We start from the raw sequence: 20,532 nt of genomic DNA on the forward strand, positions 1-20,532 counted from the left end.
CACTTTGCCCTCTGTGACACCTGTAAAAATAAGGTAGCCTTGACATAAATTTAGGAACAACCAAGCACTTTATCTACTAACATTGTATAATGGAATGTGACCCATTCTTTTTTTTTTTTTTTTTTTTTTTTTTTTTACAATTTAAAACTTTTATTCACCGGAATCATAGTACAATACAGAAAAAGTAACATCCGTGCACATAATTAAAAGAAAATATAAAGGCACCCGCCTCGCAGGACGGTACAGTAGTATCACAGACACGGTTTGAAAACGTGAGATAGAGATACAAGGAGATAACAAAAGGCAAGATACACCACGGAGGCCGGAGAGGCACGAGCGTATAGAGTAGATGGAGGGTCGAAATCAGCCTTAAGCGGAGAACTTGCCAATCTAGTCATAGGAATGTGACCCATTCTTAAAGACTGTTACGGAATAAGACTATCTGAGTTGAAAATAAAATAAAATAATTATTTTTTCTTTAAACCGATAAAAGGAATCATAAACCCCTTTATGGGGGTATCTTTTTTTTGAATGTTGTTGTTCATATTTATTGATTTGGTGCCACCATATTCTACAGTGATGTACAATCTGGAAACAGAAACTAGGAAAGCCATCTATATGTTTTAATCAAATTTACAAAATATTACCTGAAATACAGATTAACCTCCCAACATACAGCAATGTACATTGTATTTGAAAGAAAAAATAGCGGAACAAATCATATAAAAGGAAATTAAAATCTACCAAACTATTAGATTACATGCATTTTGTGTTTTAACCCCTTTCACGACAAAGCCCATACATGGATGAGTTCACAATGCATTGTCCTTAATGGGTTAAGGAAAACCTGTTGTCCTTCCGGCGCTCAGCATTACCAGCCGGCACCGAGACCGAGCTAGAGGGCTCGCAGAGGAGAGAGAGGGGCTCCGAGATTTTGCCATTTGATTTGTTATGTTGGGAACCCTCTTCGTTATCAGAGATTCATACGATGGTCGGAATGAATGGTAATTCACGGGGACGAGATAACCATTGACATTGAGGAAGACTGCTGATAGAAATGGTAGTCTCGGAGGGAGGAAAAATGTACAAATCATCCTTCCTCTAGGAAATGGTCATGCCAGGCAGACCTGTGTCTTACGACCCTTATGAATCAACAATAATGATAAATGATATAATCAAAATAAACAATAAATAATGAGGGATTTCCCATGCTAAGAATAATTATTTCTGTTATTTTTTATGGGATTAAGATTAAGTTATGCTTTATTACATATATGTGACGTAGTGAACCAAAGGAGGCAGGAGGTAATGGGATCGGATACACGGGGACTAAATAATATGTAATAATATTTCTAAGATGTTTCATTGGAATCACTTTTCCGAAGGTTTACATTTTAATTACATTTTTTGTAATTAAATTTGTTGTTTTTTTTAGTTAGTTTTCATATTTAGTTCATATTTCATATGTTCAAATATTATCCGACTTCCCAAAAAAAAATAATATTTTTTTTTCCCCACAAAAATCTATTTGAAAAGTTTCTGTGCATTTACAGGGATTTTCACTGGAAAAGATTTGCGGTAATTCAGATTTTTGAACCATTTTCAAAGGGCACAGTAAAACAACAAAGATCTGTACCATCAATTAAATCTCTATTAAACCAAGTTTTCTGACAGCTAAGGTATTCCTGCAATTAATCAAATCCCATTTTTTTTTGCTAATTAAAGCAGGGCTGTCACAGTACCAAGAAATCCCATTTAATTTGGAATCAATTTTAATCCGGGTAAAAAGAGAAGGGAAAAAAACCCTGATGTTAGCAAAACTGCAGGTGTACGGACGGGGTGATATGAAGAAGACTCAAATGTCTGGGGATTAACGGAAGCCTTAATACAGCACAATAAAATAGGAAACCTTACTTCTCAGTGCTAAGTCCTAGCGTCCTCCTTACTACCAGGCACTTCCAAAACCTTTAACACAAAGAAGGGTCAACCACAAGACTAAATCCCGAAGTATGAGGGTAATGGACTAACCCTTAATGGAACAAATAACCAGGGCAATATAAGTACAAACAGCCTCCTGGGTAGGTATAAAGACCAAACATGGCAGAGCATCCAAAAGAAGTACCACCCAAAATAAAGTAACCCAACGGATATCATGAACGGGGCAGTCAAAAGGTTAGTGTGTGTGCTAGTGTGATACTTAATGAACTAATAATTGGCCGGAACTGTGGTTAAAATGGGGGCTACCTAATTTCCATCGGATAGTGATGGTTCCTAACCAAGTCCTCAATGCACACCAATGATCCGAATTGTATGACTTGTTTCATAATTACTAATGTGCCTTGGGAACCACTGGCATTGAGGAACACGCTTTGTAATATCACCAGTATTGTCTACACTCCCAATGTATGATTTGTCAGGGTACTCCATAACCCCTACTTGCCTTATCTGTGTATTGCTATGATACAGTACTTTGGCTGTACAGTACAAGCCAAGGGGTTAGGGCAGGCAAAAGTTCAAAGGTCGGAGGAGGCCGAATAGGTTTGAGGTCAGCTATCAAGCTGAGTAGACAAAACAGGAAAATAGCCCACTCAAAGTTCACAGCGAGAACCGTCTCACTGAGGAAGAACAGATGCGTCAAAATTAGAAGGTAACACCAGGCTATGCACTGAAATGCCACACAAGACCACCAATGAAAACTCCTTCATGTATGGGTTTGATGGAAGGATGCGACCCGGAAGACACAAAAGTGTGAGATGCCACCAGACACCAGCCCAAAGAGTTTTACTCCAGATATGTTGGAATGTACTATGACTGATCATTCACAAGTGATGTATTCATCACTTATTCAGAACAGACAGATTTCATTTCCATAGAAAGACAAAACACAAAGGCCGCTTTCTGTGACAGAGGTTTTGTGGCTTCGAGTTCCGAAAAAATTCTTATGAGCATCAACCGATTGGTCCTTTCATCTTCGATAACAATAATTTTTTGGTTAAGTAAAAACACAATTTGACAGTCATAACTATGATAAATGACACGTCTACTATACAGATTCGGGGGTTACTGAGGTCATTGTTTCAATGAATGGACCCAATGAAATAAGAGAATGGAGTCAGTAACCAGCTGTGAAATACACTGCCCCTGCTGGCTGCTCTGAGGATTACAACCAGTGGCGCCTATATGTTTGAGCCGGTAAAACGCGCTGAGAGTTTGCGAAGAAATGTACAAAAATTCCACCGGTTTCTTGCAAAAAGAAGATATAGTGGAAAATTAACAAAATCCTACATTCTGACACTTTCCATTAAAAATATGAACTTATATTTTAATAGAATGTTTATTTATTTTCCTTGTAGAACCAACATTATAGCAAAAATTTCCTTTTATATATAAACACAAACTACCTTTCAAAAGTTTGAAGTCACTTAGAAATGTGCTTGATTTTTTAAAGAAAAGCAAATTTTGTGCATTAAAAGAACATGAAATGGATCAGAAATCCAGCACAGACGGGGTTAATGTTGTAAATGACTATTGTAGCTGGAAACGGCTGATTTTTTATGGAATCTCTTCATAGGCGTACAGAGGCCCTTTATCACTCCCATCACTCCTGTGCTCCAATGGCCCTTTATCACTCCCATCACTCCTGTGTTCCAATGGCCCTTTATCACTCCCATCACTCCTGTGTTCCAATGGCCCTTTATCACTCCCATCACTCCTGTGTTCCAATGGCCCTTTATCACTCCCATCACTCCTGTGCTCCAATGGCCCTTTATCACTCCCATCACTCCTGGGTTCCAATGGCAAGTTGTGTTCGCTGATTTAACCCCTTAAGGACAATGGGCGGTCCCTAAATCCATTGAAAACAATGCGTTTTGAGCCCGTACATGTATGGGCTTTGTCATTAAAGGGTTAAGTTTTACAACTAGAAATTTCCTTGTTTTCCATGAAAACAGCTGAGTGACCCCAAACTTTTCACTTTATGAAATGAAGCCCTACTGTATGTGGCGTCACCGTATGTAGCAATTGCAAGAAGCTGTGATTGAAGACTTTTTTTTTTTTTTAAAACCCGTCCGTTCGCTTCATATGTGATAATCCCCCAAATCTGTCAAAAACTTGGAAGCACATGCTAATGATTAATATATAACTTGGTTTATATATCTTTATATCTATATATATCTATATTTGTCTATATATATCTGTGTATATATATATATATATATATATATATATATATATATTTATATATATATTTACCCCTATAGGTCTAGATCATAAAAAGCCAAAACATTACTATCCATTTTTAAGGAGGTTGGGAAGAGCCGACACCAACCCACGGACCTGACCCCCGCCACGGCGAGGAAACAGATTGTTTGCGCTCCTTTCCTCCCGCGTTATTCCCTGACGCTAAGCGGCTTCTTGTAAGATTTATGAAATCAGCGGGAAATTGCTAACTACTGCAATACTTTGATCAAATTTAGAAGGTAGACGTACATCAGCCATCGTCTCGACGGACCGGTGGCAGGGCGGTCCGGCGGAGGAGTAATGCGCGAGTCGCCGGCGGTCACATTCTAATTACTTTTATTTGACACGCGCTTTGTTTGGCTATTTTTAAGTGACAGTCGCCGGTACGGGCAGCTGGTTACCAGTACGTGTTAAACAAAGGTCCGGGTTTTATTTTATGGATTCCAACGCCCACTCAGGACCCCGCAGGGACGCCGGGGCCCATATGCACAGTGACTGCCGCGAGTGGGCGTCTTGTCGCATCTGGAACGGGGAAGACAGGGCACATTAATCCACGTTTAAATAGGGCTCATTTAAAACCATAACGGAAAAGGGCTGCCTGTCGCTTTAATTCTATTAAAAAATGTGAAAAAAAAAAAAATACAAGAAAAAAAATAAAAAAAGACAAAAAAAATCCGCGGCTGCAGCATACCGACTTTAACAAACTGGATTTAAATGTGATTATATTACCAACTAATCCGATAACTAATCTAACGGCAGAAGAGAAAACAAAAGAGAAAGATGGCGGTGATGTCATAAAAAAAAAAAAATTAGATTTAAGTGACCTAATCCCAGAAAAAATGCATTTAAAAAAAACCAAAACTAATTATTTACGTAAAAAATATTTTGTGATTTTTGTATTGACTTTTTTGATTGGCTGATTGTTTTGTAAATTTTTTTTTTATTATTTGCTTTATAGCTGGCGCAAGACTCAAAATTCAGAGTTTCTTGCAAAGTAAATTATTTTAGAAAAAATGCTGTAAATAAGTATTGGAATCATTTTGGAATATGGTCATATGGTTTACGGATTCCAGTGAATATTATTTTTGTCGTTGATCAGTCAAGTTACAAAAGTGTTGATTTTGACAGAGTAGGTGGAACAGCAGCTTTAGAGCCTCCTACTGGAACTCCTTCTGTCTGGGAATTCGATGCACAAAAGATTTTTTTTTCTGCGTTAAAGCAATGAGGTCTTCTAACGCCTATAATACTGATAACATTGACAATAAATTGGAGACGCGCAAAACTATTATTCCCATTAAAGAGAAACGGAACACGGAACAAAATATTTTTCTCCTTGACCCCTTAATAAATGACCCCCAGCATTGTATACAGTAATATAACCCCCCAGCGCTCTATACAGTAATATAACCCCCAGCGCTGTATACAGTAATATAACCCCCCAGCGCTGTATACAGTAATATAACCCCCAGCGCTGTATACAGTAATATAACCCCCAGCGCTGTATACAGTAATATAACCCCCCAGCACTGTATACAGTAATATAACCCCCAGCGCTGTATACAGTAATATAACCCCCCCAGGGCTGTATACAGTAATATAACTCCCCCAGTGCTATATACAGTAATAGAACCCCCCAGCGCTGTATACAGTAATATACCCCCCCAGCGCTGTATACAGTAATATAACCCCTAGTACTGTATACAGTAATATGACACCCCTCAGGGCTGTATACAGTAATAACCCCCAGCGCTGTATACAGTAATATAACCCCCAGCGCTGTATACAGTAATGTCGGTTGGTGACAAAAACCTGTTATCTCTTTTTGTCCCAATAAACTCCCTTTATCTGCAGACCTGGAGCCGCCGTCGCTGTCAGTCATGTGATATTTTGGGTGACTTTCCCGGCTCCCCACACTGAGCTGATGCTTTATGACGATGCTAATGAAGTCCGCTCCTCCATAGACTTTCATTAGTCAAAGTGTCCAGCTGGGTGATTAAGACTGAGCTATTCTATTGTTTTCCCACAGGCAGTATGATAAGGAGTGTTTGTCTAGTAGATCGGGGATCAGATAACAGAGCGAGAAATCAGCTGCCTGAAAACATTATATTATGGGGCAAAACTACAACTGTTAGTTTTTTAACAAAAGTTTAATATTTTTAAGAAAAATCCTTTCATCTGATAGTAGTAATAAAAAATGTGATGGAAACCTAAAATATCTGGCTTTATGTGTTTTTTAAACATTTAGATAGGATGGGTTTAACCCTCGCAAAATGCTATAGATTTTCCCTGACGGGTTATTTCGCTGTTCATATATCATGCATACGTTGCTTTGACATAATGAATAACCCACCTAAACTTTTTAAGGCAAAAATCAGGAAATCATTAATAATACCCGTGGCACATACATCAACTTGAAAGTTTACCATTAAAGCCATATCCCTTGTTACGGCGGGCCGCGCATGTGCCGTCTGCATAATTAGAACTAGCTGAGATTGCATTTGCAAATCAAAAAATTGCGCAACATTGTAGTCAAGACCCGAATCCTCCGGGTCGTGGGAGCGGGGTTTTCATTTTCCCTTGAATTAGGGGTGTTTCCAGCAGACGTCAGCGGGCAGTCCTTGCCGCGTCCCGCAAGGGAAGGTTCCGGGTAGCCGGAGGCCAGAAGTTCCCAGGTATGCTTATTATGGTGAGGGTTTTGTGAAGGGGTGGGGTTATCTTTACCTAGAAGCAAGGCTAGTTGTGCATTGGGCAATACTAGCCCCCAACAAGAATAAGTGGGCGGGGAAGTGGGAGGGGAAGTGCACATGACCGGATAAAGAAGACACTAACTTGGAGACCCAGGGGAGCAGTGCTTTACACGGAGACTCCAGGTCAACCCCAAAGAGTTCCCCGGTATGCTCGAGGGTAGGCATATCGTTTTGTGACTATGAGCCCCTTCTAACTGCCTTTTTAATTACATGGCGTAAGTATGCATCGTGTTTAAGGCCAATCTCTTTAAGGGAAAAAAACTTTCAACCAATCATTGTTGCAGGGGTCGCAATTGCGACTGGGCCCGCCAATCTAGGGTGCCTGGGAAACCCCTGCGACCACTTGTCCACCCCACTAAAACCGCTATGATGGAGTGGGAGTCAGGGTAAGTGAGTGAATTAGTGAGGGAGAAAGGGGGGAGAATGAGAGAGATGAAGAGAGACGAGGGAGTTATAGAGGTAGTGAGTATGCATAAATGTATGTAACAGTGAATGTGCATGTGCTAGCATGAATGTGTATGTTAGAGGGAGTGTGAGTATGCCTGTGTATGTGTGCTATTACAAGTGCCTGTGTTAGCAGGAATATGTATGTTTGTATATTAGCTTGAGTGTGTACATGTAAGTGTGTATTAGGATGAGTGTGTAAGTGTGTAATAGGATGAGTAAGTGGGTAGTAGGATGAGTGTGTATGTGTAAGTGTGTAGTAGGATGAGTGTGTATGCGTAAGTGTGTAGTAGGATGAGTGTGTATGTGTAAGTGTGTAATAGGATGAGTAAGTGGGTAGCAGGATGAGTGTGTATGTGTAAGTGTGTAGTAGGATGAGTGAGTAAGTGGGTAGTAGGATGAGTGTGTATGTGTGTAGTAAGATGAGTGTGTATGTGTAAGTATGTAGTAGGATGAGTGTGTATGTGTAAGTGTGTAGTAGGATGAGTGTGTAAGTGTGTAGTAGGATGAGTGCGTATGTATAAGTGTGTATAAGGATGAGTGTGTAAGTGGGTAGTACGATAAGTGTGTATTAGGATGAATGCGTATGTGTAAGTGTGTAGTAGGATGAGTGTGTATGTGTAAGTGTATACTTCCTGCTTCTTGCGCAATTACACAATTACCCCTTTCACTCCACGTTAAAGACGACCATTGCAAAACAGTATTAAGCTCTGAAATGATGGCTGGGCAATTAGCTGGGGTTAATGTGGAACTTTACACATTCCAACATTTTAGTAACCGATTGTAACGTCTATGTGAGTACATTTGTTATGATGTAAACAACATTAGATATACACAATTTAATTTCTAAACCAATACCTTAATTTTATACACAATATTGGGGCTTTTAGGGGTGTAGAGCCCTGTGATACCCTCATACCCAGCAAACATTCTGAGGGGCATTGGGGAGTGAAAAGTGGCAGAGAGACTGACTGAGAGTATTTGTGTGTGGGTATGAATGTGTGGCGTTAGAGTGTGCAGATCCGGCCTTAAGTGTTCTGGCGCCCTGTGCGGACTACTCTTGTGGTGCCCCCCATCCCAAAAAAGGAAAGGAAAAAAATCTTATCACAAAACTCCCCTTTCTCACTATCTACCACCTCTGCCCCTTCTCACTGCCTTCCCCTCCCCTCTGCCCCATCTCACTGCCCCTCTGCCCCATCTCACTGCCTCCCCCCTCTGCCCCATCTCACTGCCTCCCCCCTCTGCCCCATTTTACTGCCTCCCCCCCTGCCCCTTCTCACTGCCTCCTCCCCTCTGCCCCTTCTCACTGCCATCCTGCCCCCCCCCTCTGCCCCTTCTCACTGCCTTCCCCTCACCCTACTTCTCATTATCCTTACTTACCTAGTGGAGTCCTGTGGTGGGAGCGGGAGGCGTCCGTCTTCTCACTCTGCCGCAGTGCACGCTTCACAGCTGAGCGCCGGAATATGACATCATATTTCGGTGCTCAGCATGAAACGCCGGCACCGCGACGGAGTCTTCACGAGCAACCGCTCGGCGCCCCTGCCCGGGACTTAAATTAAAGTATTGGTTTTTTTTGGTTGTTTTAACTTTATTTAACATCCTCCATGTTAAATAAAGTTAAAAAAACCTTTATTTAACATTGAGGATTTAAATAAAGTTAAAAAAAACCAAAACAAAACAAAAAAGATGTTTTAATTTAAGTCCCGGGCAGGCGCCCCTGTTGCCATGGCGCCCTGTGCGGCCGCACACCCCTAAGGCCGGCCCTGAGAGTGTGTTAGCATGAATGTTAGTTCTGAGAGGTAGTGAACAGTACAGAGTCCAGAAAGCAGGTAATCAGGGGTAAAAGTGACAGCTGCTGCGGCCCCATAAGTTAGGTCTCGTTCTTGGACAGCTGCCCTTATTGCCCCGAGTTAAAAGATGACCCTATCAGTGCTGGATTCCATTACGGTTTGATGTCAGGTCTGACGATTCTCTTTTGATGGAGGGATTGAGTGTCTTCTCCTGGAGTACCGTATAACGTGTACATATGGGTACGGCTCTGTGCACTCCTTGTAGATACTCCACTAATTCCCGAAACCACAGGGGGCCGTGCCCCGGCCCCTCTCCAGATCCAACTTAAAAGCCACGTAAGATCAATGTCAATTTTTACGAGCCCAGATGAAAAGCTCCGCACCGAGACCTGCGTTCTTACACATATAAACGTAATCTAAACATTTTGCCGCAGATCATACGGAGGGATTAGGCGCCGTGTGGGAACAGGTAAAGCCTCGTGGGATTCGGTGCAAAGGAATAAAAAGATTAGCCATCGGGAGCAGCTTCTTACCCCGGCCAGCGATCTGCTTGCCGGCCAAACCGCAAAGTGTGTTTATCATCAGAGTTTACATAACGCCGAGTAGCAAAGCAGACGTGTTTATTGGAGTGTTTATAGAGCGATGGCTAATAACGCCTGGGCTACCTGCAGCTACATGCGCGACTTTCCTTAAGTATATAGAAACGTTTTATATACGCTCCATTCTGTCCGTGCTATTATGCTATAGTTACTGGTCTAACTACAAGGAGTGGTACGATGTGCCCATAAGCCCAGCCAGGATTGGCCATTGGACACATAAGTAAAAGGCATGGTGGGCCAATGGCTCCGCTGGAGCTCTCAGGATTTGCCCCCCCAAGTCTCAGGGTTTTTGCCCCAATCGGGGGTCACACAGTTTGGCTCAGACTCCTTCCTAATCTCCCTACTGTGATCGTATATAAGACTCCCAGTTGGTGGTTTTGCTACCAGTGTGTTATGGTTTATATCCCTGCTTGAATGCAGGTGACTCAATTAAGTGTATCTTTAAATAATGACAAGTCGAGGTTTCCATGAGGGCCGGTATTAGAGGCATTTGGGTACCACATTTGGCGACTCGCTACATAGAATCTTCATTACAGGCTATTAAATGGTTAATATTTCAAGGGAAATAGTATTGTCAGCGCCGTGTCTTTCCTGTTATTAAACAGCCTCAGGAATCATAGGCATTGCAGTCATCTGTAGGCAGGCAGGCCTGAGAGTCTTTGTAATAGTCTTCACAAATGAAAGACTCTATTCCAGTGGCCCAAATCATTCTAAAAGTGATCCCTGTGGAAGCAACGACTGATCAGGAGGTAAGGATATTCGAAATGAAGTCACCTGTATTCAAGCAGGGATCCCAGCTGTCATAAAGCAATGCGAAAAAGCACCAAACGGGTGCGAGGACCCTGAGAATGGGGTAATAACCCCGGGACACTGAGATGACAGAGATAACAGTGGTATCCGTCGGCTGTTCCATCTCCTTACTTGTCTAATAGATGTTTAAAGGGTCCTTTTTTGCAAGTCGATAAGTAATTGGAATAGAAAGCTAAGTGTTTGGAGACCCTGAAGTATATAATTTATATATATCTATAAATATCTATATATATCACTATATCCCCATCTGAATAATAAAGTCAGACCGGAGTCCAACACTAGTGGGTTTATAGCGCCCTCTGCTGGATAGACCAAGTATCACAACCACAAAGCCAAGGCTGCGCTGCGCCCGCTGCTTGATTGCTGTTCCCAAATAATTATTGAGTATCGGGGGGCCGATATAACATGTATAGAGGGTGCAGGGCCAAACAGCCTGGTAGATCTCCTTTCTCTCCTCGCGCTCCAGGAGGCATAGGGCAGGTGTGATGATACATAGAAATATTCCACAGTATACACCATATAATTTCTACTCCTATCACTCTCAGCCCACTTTACCTTCTCAATTTGACATTTGGAAATTAAATGGAAATTCACTATTAAATAAATCATTTATTTTAAAGTTCTTTGGTGTTATATGGAATGTACTGTGGAATATTTCTTAATCCCACCCATTTAATGTGAGGGTAGTTGGGGGGCACAGAGGAGGGTGGTAACGGAGAGGGGGTATGTAATAAAGGTGCAATTCCACTCTGCTGAATGAAATACGTTGTAACAATAAAAAAACATTGATTAAAATGAATTCTTTAATCATGTAAAATGTTTCTTTATACGGGGAATGCTTTAATGTCACGTGATACAAAGGCAGACTCTGATAGGCTGTTCACAGAGAAGATGAGACTTCTTTCGGTGTTGTTTTTATACAATAAAAAAGGAAAGTATGTGATGACAATAAGGCCACGTTTTTTGCAGAATCCGTACTTAAGCGATGACATCACACGCTATGTAATGTTTTCTAAAGAAATGTTTGGCAGGGTGGTAGACGCTATCCCTCTTAAGACAAGCAATAAAAAAAATAATGCAAAATTGAAAAAAGTAAACAACGATTATGGTCCAGTATAGCGAACAGATTGGTTGACTTGCCATTCTAGGGATTAATTTTTGTCATTTTTGTCATTTTGAAACACGTTCATTTCATGCAGAAACCTCAATAAATTGTATAAGCCACATTTGGCTTCGATACTTAAGGCGTTAGGGTGAGCGGGTTGGTTCTCCTTTTGGAAAGTTGAGAATTCATTGGATAAATGGGCAGATTTGGAGGCTGAATGAATGGATTTGTAGGGTAAATGGGCAGATTCTAAGAATGGCTGGGTAAGGTTCAGAATCAAATGGGTTAATCCTCCTATTATTATTATAATTATTTTTTTTATATTCTATTCTTCTAATACTTCACCCAGAGCCATCTCTTCCATGGCACAAAAGAGGAAACCACCTACGGCTCCAACAGCGCCAGCGAAGTCTTCGCGTTCGGTTCGTCTTCGGTGGGGAAAAATCGTGTTCGCCCATTCCTGTGTTAATTTCGATCTCTGTTGGTTGCCAACAGGGGGCTTGTCTGGCACCAACCAATGAAGAGCAGCTGCCCTTTCCCATTCGCACTAAAGAATGAATGGGAAAGGGCAGCTGCTCCTCATTGGTTGATGCCGGCGACTAATAGAGTGGCTCTTACGGACCTTTTAATCCTGACGCCAATGCCGGTTTTTCTGCTGATGAAGTCGAGGTGTATCTCGGTGTATTCGTGTTCGTTTTCATGTTCTACCGAATACGAATGCACTAGTCTAGTAGGAACCTTCTTGTCAACGTTGGACTCTGATTCCAACAATCCTCAGCCTATAGGACACAAATACTAAATTGTTACACAGAAGTGGGGGTCATTCTGCCTTAGGGTGGCCTCTAGAGTTCCAACAAGTTAGGAAGACATCATCAAAGGAACCCCGAGGAACTTAGTTTGTTAGTTACAATGTTACCACATTGTATAAAACTAAACACCTTACCAGTATGTAATCGAATCATAATACTTAGTATACTTATGATTTACTTTTAAGATATGTATTTGTTCCTCCAAACAATTCATTTGAAGATTATGGAGAACTTTCAGACGCCTTAATATAAAAAGTCTAAAATACGACACAAAACATGAATAATATACACGCGAAGGTCTCTCCATACACAATATCTTTAATAAAAATGGACTTGGCAAAGTTTCCTTGGGATCTTTGTTTTCTAGTAAAAAATTTTGGCATATAGGTTAAGAGGACAATATGCCCTTTGTTATAGCGGAGCGTGAAGTAGCCGTGGAGGAAAGAGGAAACCCCTAATGGAGTCTTGAATAGACCTGTGAACAAGTATAATAAAAGTTGTCCTGGATTTCCTTGGCCAACAGGTGCTTCCTATAACATTTCCATTCATTCCCATTACGGAGAGACCAGGGGGCTGCCAAATCCTCGGGTTCATGTGTTCAAGGAGTGAGGTAAGGTTGACCCTAAAGTTGACAGAGGGACCTCTGTCTAATTCTAAGGGGGGAATTCCAAGAGTCCTGAGACCTCGGCTCATCCTACTGCACCTTAAGAAATGGAAACTAGTATTCCACCAGTTCAATTTAAAAGATATATTAATTATTAATTATCTTTCAAAGTAACTATTTAGAGAATCTATTGTAAATTGTCTCTTTTGTAGACCGAGGTGATGTAGACTCGAATTTGTTTTGATCTTTGGGGCGCGTCAGGTGTATCCTTTCAGCATCTCTCTACCTGGATGCAGATGGATCCCCCAATGTTTCAGTTTTTCTAGCTAATATCGGTTATAGGACAGCCATGTTTGTTCGTGGATAATATGCTCTTTGTCAGAAAAAGTAAAAGAAAAAATGCCAGAACAAACAAAAAAACGGCACCACCACCGCCGGCAGTAAAGACCTCAATCTAATTCACGCAAAAATAGTTTGTGGCTGAATAGTAAAGCATCGTATATCATACGTGAAGTAATATTTCAAAGGGAATTACTTACTAGAGAGGCTTAGTGAGCATGGCTTTGGGAATTGACACTTGTGGACCCTTGGCAACTGTAGAAAAGGCCACCGAGGATTATACCGCCATGGAGAAGCCTCCTGTGCTATGTGTCTTCGTATGAAGAAAGGGTTCTTGGTGCAGGTTTGTCATCTGAAGGTAAACGTTGTTTAAAAACCGGGTTACTTATCTAATGTCTGAATATCTTTGAGAAGAAAAGGTCCAGGCTATATATGCCTCCCAATGAACACTTAATGGGAGCCGACTTCATCCAACCTAAGTGTCATTGGATAGTTTTCCAAAGAAACATGTTTTTGTGAACATTAAAAATAGTAATAACATTTATGATGGAGGATATGAGACTTTTTTTTGTGGTTTTTCTGGTTTGAGCTCCTTCTAATGGGTTAATTAGGTGATGTATGGAGTATATGAGACTCGTTATCTTTTTGTTTTGAGCTCCTTATAAAGGGTTAATTGGGCCAGGTACTGTATATAAAGCTTTCTTATCAATGTCTCTTGCACGGTCTGGACGCCCAGTCACTCGATGTTACATAGCACTGTTTGTCCGTTGGGACCTGGCGTTCGTGGGGTACCTTGGCGCGGCAGATGAGCTTCTGCGTTTTGGGCAAGGTACTCCACTTCAATGAGCTAATAGTTTGTTCTTCTCTGTAGTTAACTCAATAATACGTTTACCGTTGTTGTGCTGCCCTCTTTAGATGACCCAAACCGTGACGTTCACCAGTAGAGACCCATTGATCCATTCATCATGGATCTACTAAGTATTCACTAACCAGGAAGTTCAAGAAAAGGCCAAACCGAACTATTGATATCATAAATTAAACTACAGGAAGGTCCTTGTCATGTGCACACATTTTACCAAAAGCAGCAACGTCTACGTCCTACTCAGACAATATTACATATTGCTTCCTGCGTCTCGGACCCCGATGCCTATTAAAGCGTTATTTCTTATGAACTTTGTTCCCGTCGAGTATCGGATGGTTTCTCCTGACCAGAATATACATGGAGAAAAATGAACTTTGCGGACAGTTGAACCTCATTGCTCTCCACCCTATTGTTCTACAAATCCAGGCATGCTGGCTTTCTTCGTATTCCACGCGTGCAAATAAGAACGTTATAACACAGCCATTCAAAATACAACTTGGAGAAATCCGATAACCTGTTACAGATTTAGCCAAGTGAAGTTATCCCGGCCGTTTGGTGGGAGAACAATTATATATTAAAGGTACGGTATTGACAGACGTAGAAGAGGAATAATTCCGGTGGAGATGGTAGATGGTCCCCACCTGGAACGAGGCCATGCTTCATGATATGTCCTCTCTTAAAAACCCAGAGCAGTTCTGCAATATGTTATACGACAAATTACTTAATATAATGTATAGTCATAGAATACCCAGTTGTCTTGATATACTTTGATACAGGTGTCTAGATAACTAAGAAATCAAAAGACTACCTATTAACCTGGGACTTAAGGTTGGATAGAAAAAGCGGTAAAACAACAACAAAAGAGAGCAGAAAAACAAAACAAAAAAAAAACAACGAAAAGGAGCAAAAAGGACAAAACTGAGTGATCTAAACATGAAGCTCGAGATACAATGTCAAGGCAGCTGAGCCACCACAGTTTATGAAGCCATAAAGCAGATGCACCAAGTAAACCTGGAAAGGAGGCACACGACAAACAGTGATAGTTAATAAGGAAAATATAGAAAAATAAATAAAGTGGGACTGAGATAAATCAGAAGTGAAAAGTAAAACTTAAAGATGGTTGACTAACATGATTAGCAACCATGTAACTTAAACATGTAAAGACCAAACAATATTAATGCTTAATCATTGGCAGTTTTGGGGGGTTCTAGGGCTGAAGTTTGCTGGCTGTGGCTGCTAGGAGTGATGAAAATCTGCAGCTGAGCTAAAGGGGGTGAGTGAGAGACGGATGGAGAGGTGAAGGAGGTAAAGTGTATAAGTGTTTGTGCGCATGCATCTATGTATGTATGTATGTATGGGGCAAGGGAAAGATAGGGATGCAAAATATAATAATGAATAAGTGGAGAGATAGGGAGAAAAGCAGAGAGATAATGAGATGAAGGAGAGATGGAGACAAAGGGGAGATATAAAGAGAAAGAAAAGAGACAGGTGAGAGATAATGAGAGATGAGGAGAAGGAGAGAGATATGGGGAGAAAGAGTAGAGATAATGAGAGATGAGGAGAAGGAGAGAGATATGGGGAGAAAGAGTAGAGATAATGAGAAGGAGAAATGATATTGAGAAAGGGAAATGATATTGAGAATTGGGGGAGATAGGGAGAAAAGGGAGAGATAAAGAAAAATGGAAGACATGAGATAAAGAAAAAGAGGAGATATAATGAGAAAGGGGAAGAAAAGGGAGAGAGAAAGAGGAGTAGCAGTAAAGAGGAGGAGAGAGATAAATAGAGCGAGTTGTGGAGATCCACAGAAAGGGGAGAAAGAAAAAAAGGGTTAGGTAAAGAAAAGAGCAGGAATGAAAAAGAAAAAGGGAAAAGAAAGAGATAGAGAAAAAGTGAAGAGAGAAACATGGTGAGAGATAAGGAGAAAAGTGGCAAGATACAGAAAACCAAAAAAGAGAAAAAGAAAGGGAAGAGATAAATAGAAAGGGGAAAGATAACAACATCATGGCTATATGTACAGTAAATGTAAACTTCACTTTTTTTATTTTTATTTTTGTATTTATTTTTTTAGAAATCTTGGCTTTTTGTACACAGAGATGAGTGAATGGAGTTGGAGATATTTACTTGTCATAGAGACAGCCAAGACTCTATCAAGGTCTCTTCACTAAGTGCCGAGGACATCATGAAAAAAGTGAATCCAGCTGTCAATCAAATTGAGTCTCTGAGGTCAGCTCTCTTGAGTTGTGGGTATATTCACCAAATTCTTTTAGACTTGGAGTTTGACCACGCTTCACGATGACTGGACTTAACCTATAATATGTATAGAAATGTATAGCTCCTTGTCTATTCCTAAACAATAGGGTTGAGAATGAGATGGTGGTAGAGCTCTTCTAATCATTCATCGGAGAAACTCAACTCCTGTAGAATCTTTCCCAATAATTCAACAGCGCTTGAACCTCAGTTGACGGAAGTCAATGGGAGATCTGAAAATCCAAACGGAAACTTCTCAAGATCACCTTGATGTTCAATCTTGTCGTTGTTCAGTTTAGTCGACTCTGCCTTTTCAGCTCAGTCGAGCTACTTCTGCGAGTCGACTCTCAGATCAGACAGTGAGTAGACCTGCGTGTGATTAAAAAGCATGTTCTCTGCCGTTATTACGGTTATTAAGTATTGGAGGGAGGTTTATTTAAAAGGAGGAGAAATGTGAGAAAAAAAGAGGTCATGATCTAAAACGAGAAGGTCGGAGGTTTAGATATAATGAGAGGAAGTTTTTTTTGTTATTTTTTTACATACAATCAGTATTAAATTCTACCTTCCAGTCATGATGGTAACTAAACAGTTAAATAAAAAAAAATATATTATTAAATTTTTTAATTGTTTGGACAGCAAAGAATTCAATTTCTTAGCAATGGGTACTAGATTAACTTGCTACAATTTGCCAAAAACTAGCGGAAGGCTATGCGGCTGGGCAAGTTCTATAATATTATCCTAAAAATGAACAACATTCTATGGAATCATCGGCGGTAACCTTTTGTGATTTCTTTTATTCTGTGGTTGACTCTTAATTCCGCCGGTGACAAAGGGCCCATAAAAATTGATAAAAAAAAACAAAAAAATAAAAGTTAGGAAGAAAACAAACATTTTCCCCATAGACCATAACGTAAGTAACAATACGAGTGGGGAGCTTCCTACGGAATCAATTACTTTTTCTTCAAGAGAAAACAAGGGGTTTCATTTCAACAATGGCCACGGAACACGTGTAGAAGAAATAATCGCGGTCATGTGAATGAAGGAAGCAAAGCAAACACGCGTCCGTGGGGAGTACGGAACGAGCACCTTCTAGACCGGCCTCTTTTATTGTTCGTCCGCGAGGACTTTAATTGCTATCCCATCTCGACACTTTTGACAAATATGAGAACGAGTCGCCGGCGGTACAGATGTTGGCTTTCGAGGGACGGTTCCCACACAGAGAGGAAGCGGGGACTTTGCGAGCTCGGAGGAAGCGGCAGCCATTCCCTTTGTAACGGCGGCCTGTCGAAGGATGAGGGGAAAGCTCAGACTATCTATTTATAGAGGACAGGTCTTATTGTCCAGACTGTCTGCGGACCCCGTGGATGTGGCAGAAACCTTGTGAATTGTTGTCCTGGTTTGTTTGTTTTTCCGCGTCTTGGTAAACATGTTCATTCACGTGTTTTTTTTTTGTCCCCCCCCCCTTGGGTTCCTTTCATAGGAAACAGAAGGTAAAAGTCTTCGGTATCTGTATAAACAATGGCCAATATTTACAAAAGCCGAAGCGTGCCTGGCTGCATTAGGTCATAGAAGACCCTGTTCTTCATAGGCCACCTGATAGAAATGCTCGGCTCTAATAACATAGGACCACTGTAGCTTGAATTATAATGATGATCAGCGATTGTAGGTTGAATGTTTCAGTAGGTTGGATGCCAGGAAGAGAAGGGATGGCAGTTAAATGAGGTTTCTTTAGAATAGACAGTATATTTGAGGAAGATCCCAGAGGAAAAAGAGAGGTAAATTTGGGATAGATGTAAGGAGATAGGAAGGAGAAGGTATGAGATGCGGGGGAATAAGGCCAAGTGGGCAGGTGGTGAGGTAGGAGGAGAAGAGGACACCAGAATCATCATGAGGGGTGTCTGGTTGAGGGGGTTGCTGGCAATGAGAGAGGTTCATATACCCTGTAAGTAGCATCATGACGAAGGATTCTATCAATCTATTCTATTTTTAACATGGTTCACAAGGTCTTGCGCACAGGGATGTACCTAGCGTATTTGGCTTCAGGGGTAGATCCTATCCTTTACCCACCTCCTACTTTAAAATGTAAAAACATTCTCCCTTCCTTCTATGCCGACTGCTGAAATGTCCCTGTCTCCTTTCCCAAAGCTCAGCTTCTTCTTTTTCCTCTTTTTCTCCTGTCTTCTTTCTCCTGTCTTCTTTCTTCTGTCTTCTTTCTTTGCCTGCTTCTCCCAAGTATCAGCTCCGCTAACTAGGTCACATTGAGAGGAAGGGAATTTCCGGGAGACTTGGGACCTCTGTGTGTCAGTGTGGCGCCCTCCTGACGAGTGGTACCCAGGGACGACCACCAGCCCTGTGCCCCCCCCCCAAGTATGCCTCTGCTTGGGCGGAGAAGTTGAAAGTGTGACAGGGCCAGGCTAGCTGGCTCATATGTCATATGAAGTTTAGCCGGGTCACGGAGCACTTTTGTGTCCGGTTCTGTATACTGTGACCCGGTAATATATTATGTTGTGTTTATTGTGTAACCGGCCCAGAGACTGATGTGGATTCAGCCCCAGCCTTCAAAGAGACGATCCTATAATCTGGCTGGGGCTCTTAATCAGCCAACACAGCCCTGTCTGCCCAGGCGGCCCCCGCACTACAGGGGGGATAACACAGGTGGGGGAACCCATTGTATCCCTTAATCCCCTCACCTGATACATCCCCTGTATACTGATGGGATTTGTGATGGGATGTGGCTGATGGGATTGGGGGTTGGGTTCGGTACACATTGCATTGAGATTGTATATAAGTTCTGTGTGTTTGTAATAAAGAGAGTTCTTCTTGGTTTACTACGAATGGTGGTCTGGATGATCCGTGGATAGCTGAGTGCTATCCGTATGAGGGACTGACTGGTGATTCCTCAGCCCTCAAACAGGGGTACCCAGCCTTGGGTACGGTGACCCTGTAATATTGGTTGGCAGCGGTGGGAAGAATCCCACGACTTGGGTGAAATCCAAACCACCAACTGGGATTGCAGACGAGAGACACCGAGAGAGCTCCTGGAGGTTTGTAGCAAAGGAAAGGCTACTCTGATTGCGGACTGCAGAGAGATGGACCGGCACCAGGATGCCCCAGAGGAGAGCCTCGGACTGAGTGCTCTACAAAAGAACATTCTATGGCACCTATCCCTGTACCCAGGAGGGGCTACATCGGAGCAAGTGACGGCGGTGATTAAAATGTGTCACCAGGAACTGAGCCAGAGTGGGTCTGTATCTCCCAGACTAGGGGAACAGACCACCAAAATATCATACCAGGATATCCAACCCTTCCGACAACCAGAGGGTGAGACAGACCGGGTTACAGCCAAGGTGTGTGAGCTGGAACACCAGCAATGGCAGTTAGAGTCTGCGCCTGCAGACTGGAGGGATGATTTCTCCCATCCCCACTTTGAAACGTACTGGGCACAGTACTGGACAATGTGGGATATACGAGTTCCACTCCTGGGGGAGAACCCGTTGCCGGAGTGGGAAGACGAATTGAGGGGTCTCATATATGCAGAGCTCGACCTCCAGAGCCGCTACCAGGGATTCTCCCAGCAGTTAGCAGGTGAAGACCACAGCGACCCTCTGATGCTGTATAGCCCCGTCGACCCAGGACTGATATATGATGCCTTCCAATTTGACTCGTCCTTCGGAAGCCCCTGCCAGTACCGCAGGGATACAATCTGGGACAACCGTGCAGAAGTCCTGGTTTATGCTATTCCCCCCGAGCTGGAGGCTGTTATGGATTGCCTGGTCCAAGAGGAATGGCAGCTCGAGAGGGACTATAAAGAATTGCTGCGGAGAGTGGAGCTCCAGGAGTTACAAGGAGACTGGGAGCATGGTACTACAACTTGCAGGAGTGGGACCGAGGTCCTCTTCACCTACTCCGCGGCCCCTGCCCTGGTGAGAAGAACCGA

This window comes from Sceloporus occidentalis, unplaced genomic scaffold, assembly GCF_023333645.1.
Source record: "Sceloporus occidentalis isolate IW3139 unplaced genomic scaffold, rSceOcc1.0.p SCAF_309, whole genome shotgun sequence".
Lineage (NCBI taxonomy): Eukaryota > Metazoa > Chordata > Lepidosauria > Squamata > Phrynosomatidae > Sceloporus > Sceloporus occidentalis.